The sequence below is a fragment of the Genypterus blacodes genome, unplaced genomic scaffold, assembly GCF_046128005.1.
Source record: "Genypterus blacodes isolate CSIRO-AG114 ecotype Tasmania unplaced genomic scaffold, CSIRO-AGI_Gbla_v1 ptg000195l_1, whole genome shotgun sequence".
NCBI lineage: Eukaryota > Metazoa > Chordata > Actinopteri > Ophidiiformes > Ophidiidae > Genypterus > Genypterus blacodes.
In genome coordinates this window covers 1,033,175-1,043,365 of record NW_027466995.1, presented here as the reverse complement: position 1 = coordinate 1,043,365, position 10,191 = coordinate 1,033,175, and positions in this window count along the sequence as shown.

Genomic DNA, 10,191 nt, shown 5'->3' with positions numbered 1-10,191 from the left:
CACCCATATCAAAATGTCATATCAGCGTAAATGAAACTGATATAAAACCCTTCCAACATCACTGACAGAAGTATTGAGTTGGAAAGAGGTCATGTTGAAACATACAACCTCTGCGCTCAGATTTTATTCGCTCCCTGCCCCTCTATAAAAACCAGAACTCAAACAAGCCAAAAGAATCTTCTCACATGGCTGGGACATTTAGTCTGAAATAGAAAACACTCCTTTTAAAAGAAGGGGTCAAATAACTCGTGGGGCTCCATGTCAAACCAAAATCCACATCCATTATGGAAATGAACATCTCTTATATCCTTGTTTGCCACACTGACTTCTTCCTCCAGTGTAAAATGTCTCAGCGTATGACTTTATTGGAGAGAGGCCAGTTGAGAGAGATACAAGAATCACAAGTGCAGTACATGGCAGGCATCTTAACACTGTGTGTGTTTGGAAAAGAAAAGGACAAATATCGTATGAAAATGTGTGGTTGTTCGTGAAATTAAAAGGTCGTGGTATTGATTAAAATGTGTCACAGTCTGTGCAGCACCTCTCAAGCTGACATGATGACCCATGTCGGAAGAAGAAGCCAATTTCAGGTTTAATTGAGCACAAAAGAGTGCTTCCATGTGTTGGTGTGGGTACATTATAACAATCTGGGTAGGGGAAGATGAAATTATGTCCTCCTTAATAAAATATATTGCCCGGCAAAATTGTTAGGAAATGGGAAATCTAGGACCCCGAGGGTTTCCAGGTCCTTCTCTGAGCAGTGGTGGTATATAAGGTATGGGAATAGTTGCAGGCTGCACTTTGCAGATGTATTTGAAAATTCATCAGAAAGCTTCTCTGTGAGCTGCAGTGATAACCTACAGCCAACAGCCTGTGAGACTCCACCAGTCTCCAGTTCCCAGCTCCAAATGAACTTTTTGTGCTGATTCTGTGATATTTTGCGAGAACCTGGGAATATCTCTAAGTCATATCTGTAGTTTTGTTACCTTTTCAGGAGAGAATTTAACATTAAATCTGCAGTGCAAGATATTTATTGAGTAGAGCTTTCACAGGAACTTCCCTGGTAGTTCTGCTCCACAATCCAGAGCTGCTAGTTTTATTTCACAGAGAACGTATGAGGATCTATTTGCAGCTAGATGATCACAACTATACTTACGCATACATTTATTAAGGCTCTCACCACAAGCGCCACTACAACTGTGTTTCCTTGTAATTTAAGCAGCCTGGGTTGTGTTTGTCAGTGCTGCAGTGTTGCATAATCTGCTTCCATGACAGAATGTCAGCAGGAGATCTAGACCGATGTTGTTCAGACTTGTTCTGGCCTGGCCTGAGAAAGAACTCCCGCTGATTAAATTTCCATTGAGCAGATGAAGCTGCGCATAGTTTCAAAATCCCCCGGTGAGTTGCATCAGCGTGTACTCATATCATTCTATCAAAATCCATTGTAAGTGCCAGTGCAATGTCATGACAGTTGAGGAAATACGTTCCTGTTCCATGGATGATTCTCCTTGGCGATCCGGAGTATGTGGGGAGTTTTCAACACAGATGTCACGACTGACCTATTGTTTTGGGTTGCTGTGTCCCTCCGCTGTCAGTATCATGATGCCTCACAGTTATAACGACGGAGGATGAATTGTCTGTTGGGGGATCGTGTTGTTATGTGATCCAGACTGTGGGTAGTTTAAAAAATGATTCCTTAAATACTTACATGTATGCATTCATATGTTACTGCAGGGATGGAAACGTTCCCACTGCTCCTCAGGTGATTTACCAATAAATGCAGTTCAAATCATATATGCCTATTAGCGTAAATCAGGTTCAAGGTTGGAGAAAGCTGATGAATTGTGGTCATTGTTGGAGGAAGCGGTTAAATCTTTTACCTAAACGTTTAAAAACATACGACAATGGAAAGAGTAGTCGTCTAAAGGTAAAGGTGAAGCATTCAGATTTCTATCCAACTACAATTGACTAGGTCTTTGTTGAAAAATCAAACAAAAGCTTTGTATTTATGCTCTTCTTACACTCATTCAGACATTTTGCCGTGGTTGTGAAAGCAGAGAAAGTCTATATTCCTATTTCCTGTTGGCTCATTGTGTCTTTCCAAAGAGTTGCAGCAGTGTCGTTCATGTTTATTTGAATGTTCCACAGAGGCCATCAGCTCACACTGACCTATTCTGATATTTTCCATCAGATTTCATTTCAGTTACACACAATTCAAGATATTAATGGCTTAATTGTTAAATATCGGGTTGTATGAATTATTTCTGGAAAGAATCCTAGCAATCTAAGACAACTATTTAATATCATTGACAAGTAGCCCAAATCCAAATTTAAATATTTTAACAAGCCAAAGTACGATTTACTTAGTACTTACATTTTAATTGGGTACTTTGATGAAATATTAACTGAAGTTCTGGAAATTATACACAAGCGAGGGGTGCTCACTAATAAAAGTCTCCTACTGGGATTCTGCAGCCCAGTTTTAGAGTGTTCTCTACGCTTATTAACTTCATAACGACCAATACAGAATAGAGAATGATAACAAATTATTAATGTCTCATGGCTCCATTGTCTTTGAGAGCCATTTGGGAGCCGTGGACCCAGTTTTCAATGTGTTTTTGTGTGAGAAAATGTCAGAGCAACATGCCTTTCACAACAATTGCTTGCTGCTCGTGCATCGGTATAAAGAGAACAGCCAGGAGTGCGAAACCAATGAGTGAGTAGTGAAATGACTCAATCTCCATGGTGACAAAAGAGGCCATCCCATCAATATCCTTGCATGAAGATGAAATGCTTTGTGGTCTCGGAGGAGGGGATGTAGAGCTGTGAACCCGCTCTCTATTGCTCATTGACTTCCTCTCAGAATGCTCTTGCGAAACCTCTGCAGCGAGGATTCAAAATGCAGAGCGCTCTGAACGGCCGGGGAACAAAGCCAAATCACGACCCCCTCGCGTCAAGTGTTGATCTGGCCTGTTTGAGACCTGAACTGAGGAGTAGCTGAATGAGCATCAAAAGACTTGGAGGGAGATATTGTACAAGTGGATCAGTCTGTTTTTTGCACATGAAAGCATTGCAAACACTTTGAAAACATGTAATTTGCAAAATAAAACCCATCTGATTCTACCTAAAGGATTTGTAAATGTTGATATATGGGAGAAACATTTATTCTACAGGAAAATATTTCAGGAACATAAAATGTTTAATGTTTTGCTTTATAAGTGATATATTTAATCATGTATGCATTGCTGCAAGTGCACATTGTATGTTATGTTTATATGTTGTAGTAATTAATGCTTAAAAATGCTTCATTTACATAGTTGCTGACAGTTGCACTATTGATGCTTTATTAATGGTTGTGAAACGTTTCAAAATGTAAATCACTGTAATCTGGTTGTCAGGAGTGTGTGATTGAACACTGTATTTACAAAATACAGTCATGGTGTGTTCATGGTGTGTGTTTTTGCTGAGCAGGGCAACATTTCACAGTACATGCACTAATTAGAACCTATTACTACTGTGTCAACATAGATCATAAACATTTCCATTATGTGGGGGGACCCGATCACAACCATCTGTGATTTATTTATAATGTGAATCATTTCTTAGTAAATGGACAAGCGGAACATTATAAGGACTAAACTTGTTTTTAATATCGTTCTATCTTTAAACATATCTTAATGTCTTTAAACATAAACTAATTTAACATAGGAAGCCATAAAAGCCCTTTGGTGCTTCCTCTAATCAAGTGCAGGTTATGAGGATATGTTTAAGTGCCGCCATTTGTCTCATAATCTTTGTATTTATTTCATTTCCTTTATACCTTTCTACTCTGTTTCAGTGTGTGTGTGACAGACAGTGTATCCGAGTCGACTCTCTCTCTCTCTCTTTGTCTCTTTTTCTCTTAATGTCGAGAAAAGCGGCTGAATCGGAGGTTCTGAATCTTCTGAGCTAATTTGGAGCAGATCATGAGAAAGTTATTATTGTGTTTTTTTCTCACACGTTTGCAGCTGATAATGTACCACCTGCCTCTGTGTGAAGCACTAACTGATAATATGCTGCTTGTACTGTTTCTACACAAAAGCTGTCACACCTAATATCCACTTCTACAACTCATGGATTCTTTGCGAATGTGCCTGAATATAAATTGTGACAAAAAGGCTTGAGAATAAAATGATAGATGCATTATTTTACATTTCAATGTATACATTAATACTTCTGTGCTTGACTTGAAATTTTAGAATTTGAAAGTTTTCACCCATATGAAAATGTATGACTTTGCCTGTAATAGTGTGAAGGAGTTAATTATCCAGCTTTTGGCCTGGTGCTGTGTGGAGCACTAACCTTTGAGAGCAAGCAACTAACCCAACTCAGATGGGCAAAATCCTCCCACACAATCACTCGCTGGGACTAGAAATGTAATCAGGTGACCGCACTCCTCCAAGTTTAACCAGTTCATTCTCACTCGCCTACGTTGCCTCTCCACGGGAGCTGCAAGTGTGAAAGGCTTAGATTTTTTTTTATTTTTAGACATGTTGTTGGGAAGTGAGTGAGGTGCATGGCTGCACTTCAAAATCTGTGGAACCATTTCCAACTGTGAAATGCCTATTCTTATTGTAAGCCCTGTTGGATCACTTTGCACATGTCCCTCCACCAGATGCCTGAAGAGCTGATGGAAGCAGTGTGACACAACTCATTTACTTCCCCTTTTAAGATCAACCTTTAAAATAAATCTGTAGGCTTCGAAAGCAAAATGTACAGAATGCACTACTGCTTCACCTCACCTATTCACTTTCACTAAAACCATCACTAACTACCAAGTGTAACATATCAAATCTGACATAACAAAGACAACAATTGTTCCAAATAGCACAGGGCTACCTGAGAGGCCAGCAGGCAGAGCTGGATGTTTGGAGGTCAGTTTCTTTACTGACACCTCTGTGGGTGACTCGTGACCTTTCTGCTCCCAATACAAGCATGGAATGGCATTTAAAAAAGGACTATAGTGGTTCACTCCTTGTTTCAGTTTGAGTGTTTTGAAGTATAATGGAGCCTTAAAAGCATGGGAAAAGGTATTCATACAAATGTGTGAAATGAGGAGAGGTAAAAACAGAATGTGATTAAATTTGCACGATGTATAGTGAAAATGATGTTTTAAAATGTGTGAAATGGCCCTGCAATCTTCATGTTACAGTCATATGCATGCAAGTAGAAGGGCTATTTCGAAGCCATTATTGAATTTAAAATGAAGTGTTGTTCATTAGCACTATATCTCCTGTCTTTACCCGCAATGTGGTCTTATTTTCTAATTGCCAATTAATTCATGCAAAAGCCTTCCTGCAGATTCCCTGCTGAGAAAAAGCACATCTCTTTTTTCTGCTTTCATTGTTTTTGCCAAGACCTCAGGGGCACAAGATGCATCACCACTAAATCCAATCCTTATTGCTCATTTCGTTACACAAGGAGAAACAAGGATTTCCTATCTAGAAAAATAAATAATAGAATAGTCAGCCGTGTTCAATTGCTTGAATATGTGATGTTTACAGTATAAGCTGAGCAGCAAGGAACTATGTGCCATCATTAAGAGGAGCCCATACATCTTCACACCAAAGACAGTGATTTCTTTTGATTTCTAGGGGGTTTGAAGTTGCAGCATCTCATTTCTGTATGATAAATGGCACGGATGGAGAAAAGTATGTGAGCAAATGAGTAAAAAACAACCTTCCAGGAGTTAATCTAATGCATGGAATTAGATCAAAATCCTTTTATTTGTAGAAATGTTTATTGCAGAATGCAGTTTGCGTGCAGGTGTCTATTGTTTACATAGGCTATAACTATTTAATGCACAACGTGTAAAAATTTAATGCTATGAAAGAGCTTTTTTCCCTCTAAATATGCTGTGTTTGCATATTTATTTGCTTTTAAGGCCCAGTAAATAACAGTGTTGATGGCTCACAGCGGATTCAATAAAGTTGTGATTATGGGAAAGTGGGCTTTGCAAATGGTCTTCTACATTTATCACTCATTTCACTGGGCCCATAATTCACTCTCTGCCCCATAACTTAAAAACACAATGCACAGCACATAATGCAGATGCACACAATACAATGCATAGGAGAGTAGCTTTTGATGGATCTGCACTGTAGTACCCATGAAACATTCAAATACTTGGGTATAGTCTGGAAACATGAACAACACAGCAACAACCACGTTTTTATGGGAAGAACATTTACAGGCGTGCCCAAGGTTTCCTATTCCTTTTCTTTTGTTTCTTTGTAGAGTAAAAGCGTTACAGAGTCAGCGCTGAAGGCTGTCCAGACCACCTTTGATCACTTCTGTAATTGCGATCATAGAGAAATCACGTAACTTGATTGCTTTGTCCCATATTTGGCTCTAAACCTCGTCCCTGAATCGGAGGCAGGACGATACTTTTAGGGGGAAATGAATTCTCTACATCTCTACTTTTTTATGACAGATCTTTGAAGTTATTTGTATCCTCAGGCAAAGTAGAAGCACAGCGTGTGATAACTTTGTGTTCTCTATTAGATTTGCTTTTTGTTTTGTTTGGTATTTATTTTCTGCAGGGTCGTATACTTTCTGACACGCTGATAGCGGCTGAGCCTGAGGGAGGTATAGCATCGTCTGAGCGTACTCGTTAGGGTCTTAGGGCTCCAGTGGTAGAGATCAAAGTACTATTGTGTGAACAGAAAGATATTGAAGTGTGACATGGTCGTTCCAAGTCTACATGGTCTTCCTGCATACAAATTAAAGGGATCATTAAATTCTTTATAGGCTTGTTTTGTCCTCTAGGCCTGAACGATAATCAGCTTTTGACTTGTGTCTTATGGCTAATACCCAGACAATGCAGTGTAGCAACACAAATCCCATCTTTTGCAAAGTATAAGTATTAAGTATAAGTTAGACTTCTTTGTCAACAACATAGTCGTCCAGATTTGAGTCATGATGTTTCCAATTCGTAGGGCTGTGTGCCATACATGCTCATAGCTGTGTATTCATATTCTAAACTTTGGTGCATTCCATCCATATCATACTTTCATAAGTTCTATTTCTGTTTTAGTACAAGGAAACAACTAACATGATAACCCTTTTTCACATTTTGTCAAATAGAAATCATTTCTGCTGCCTGTATTTCACACAGACACACAGCAGGGGGGCTGCCTCATGGAGAGAACTGACGTTGTTCCCCTCAATAGTGAACGAATGGCTAAACATCTATGAACACTTTGATCCAGTGAATTCCACTTAGCCTCTCCTGACCCTGAGTAACTGGATGTCTGGCTGTGAGGAACATTCACAGACACACCAAAGCTGTAGAATTATGCCGATCAGAGGTCAGAGATAATTTTCTACAGGATTCTCATCTGCATGTCAGTTTGGAACTGCTGCGTGAGTAATCATAGAAATGTATTGTTTCTCAGCTGGAGAAGACTTTTTGATGAGCTGTTGTGGTTTGAGTGTAAGCCTGGGAATATGTGCACAGTTGATGTACCAAAGAGATGGATTGGTTTGAAAAAGCTTTTTTGGTTTTGGTTCATTCAGGTTCAAAGTACAAAACAAACAAGCAGCATGACTTTAAACAAATGTGGCATGGACTGACTGGTAGCTTGTTTATTGGACCTGCATGATGGATAGTCTGCCATACCTGACCTTGTCTGGTGTTTGTTGTGGTTAAAAGCCCCCTTGATTCATATACATAAAACTGGAATGGGGACCTGGATTTTCAGTTGGTTATTTTGTGCTATGGGTTCAAAAAACATTTTCTCATCTATTCACTGAGTATTCCAGTTGAATAAAAGCGTGTTGAATAAGAGAGAACCTGTTAAGTTGCTATGAATGCACTCATGAAAGATGATTGACCATGACTGGGTAGGGAGGTAGATGCTTTTCCAATGCTTTTTATAGGTACCATGGAATGTTAGCCCAAGAAATCAAGTATCTCTGAATTACACAGCTAAATTGAGAGGGTTTAGAAATGCAGTGCAACAGAAAATCACAGATGATAAGTGGGGCCGTTTCCAGAGAGACGGAGGGAAATTAGACAGGGAGTAAAAAAATCCTTTGTGTTATTGCTTGATGTTTTAGTTTGTAACGTCTAACTGCTGAGCGGTGAATAAACAAACCTTTTCATTTTAAATTATTATGCTAATTGCAGTAAAATTATTCTTTTAAGTAAGATTTATGTTCTTACTGATGGGGGAAAGCAATAAAGATAAACTTGTAATGTCAAAATGACTACAGGGACTCTATATTGAGCAGTAAATAAAGAGAGAGTCGCTTGAGAGAATCTGTATATTTACAGCATGTAACCGTCCCATGAACTCACGAACCCAGATGGTTGACATCATTTCCAACTGACACACCTCCTGACTGTATCCATAAATAGGTACATAAAGGCCATTTGCCACCTGCTCACATAAGAAGATAGCCAAGGTCTGAACCATCAGGTATCACCCTGTTTGCAGAAATCAGTCTGGAACTCTTAATGCGGTCTGCATTTGATACATTATAATGGGCACGCCTATGGAGGGATATAGCTTCACATGTATTATTCATACACAGTTATATGACATCTGTAGAGCCTAATGGACATGCCAAGGCTGCAGCAATGCCAGGGTTGTCAGGTACAGCGACATTCCAGGCTCCTGAAGTGGGTTTGATTGTGCAGAGGAACATAGAGAAACTCTATGTTCTAAGCAAATTCAAAATGCAATCTTCATTCTCATCATTTCACAGCCTTGAGAAATGCTTATGAAAATCAACGCTGCTTTAAATCAAATGTAAAGCGAAATTAAATTGTGAATTGCGTTGTGTAGTTAATTTGTGTCAACACTGAACCTCACATACTGTACATCTCATTCCCCTCAAAGTGACTCCCACAGATTTCCACACACACGATTAGGAATTCAGTGTTTCTTTGACTGTGAAATAAATCAAACGGGTGCTTTTCTCTTTCATCACTGGAAGTGGTGTCGACTCAACTAAATCAACAGGGTGTTCATCACTAAAATCAAGTTCAGTGCCCTAACCTTTTCTCTGACTATTTCTAGATGATCGCAAATGTCAGAAACCTTATTCAACCTCCGCTTTGTTGTGTTCATACAATTGTTAGTTTTAAAAACAGCTTGGATTTTTCATTTCAATCCAACCCAACTACTTCATCTGTACTCTCAATACAAATCTTGATGAAATATAACACATTTTGTTCAATTTCATCATCGACTTTTTAATCAGTATAGAACAAAGCCACAAATGAATGAACTCTTAAGCTGGAATACTTAAGATATACGGTACTCAGATATCAACAACACCTGTAATATACATTCCCTAATGAATCAATCTTGGTTAAATTTAGCGAACTTTACATGGTGAATTATACACACCACATTCTGTCTGGATCAAAGTACAAAATGCTCTTTACAGGTGTGACTCGTGCAAAAACCCATTCGTCACATTCAAATGAACAGGTGCCAATAGCTCTTCGGGCTGTCTGCAGGGGTTTCTGAGTCCACCTGTGCAGAGCAGCGAGGTTATGAACTCTTTGTGACCCCGCCGTGTGAGTGCATCGCCGCATCCATCCCTGAATAATTTGTGGGCTGCCAGCTGAACCGGGCTAAATGGTCTCCAAGCCCTTCTGAGAGGCACTCTCTGCTCCCTGCAATCTCAATTGTTCCACATTTTCTTGCATCGGGGGGCTCCTATGAAGAAAAAAAAAAACAAGGTCACAAAAGTGAAGGTTGCTTATTTTTTTAACGTGTGTGTATAATGAATCAAGTGCTAGTTTGTGGACGTTCTCCAAAACATTCAATTATGGCTTCTGTGTGTTTATACTCTATGAATGACACGTGTTGTGGTTCAATGAATGCATGTGTCATGGTTAACGGATATCACTCATACTTTCCTCATGCTGTTTGCCAAGAAAATAGAAAAAATCTGCACAACACTATCATTAGTTTGTCCTTCAGCCTTTCCTTTTTCCTTCTCTCTGGTGTAGGCGTATGCTATATATGTATATTAGTAACATGATGATAACAGGTAGTATTGCGACACAGAAGTCAGGATATGGGAGTTTATATAGATTTTAACTTAATTTGATTCCTGTCTGATCCATGATGTTTCGTCCTTCTCTGGCTTTTATTTCTTAGATCATTCTCATTAACCTTGTGTTGAAGGAAC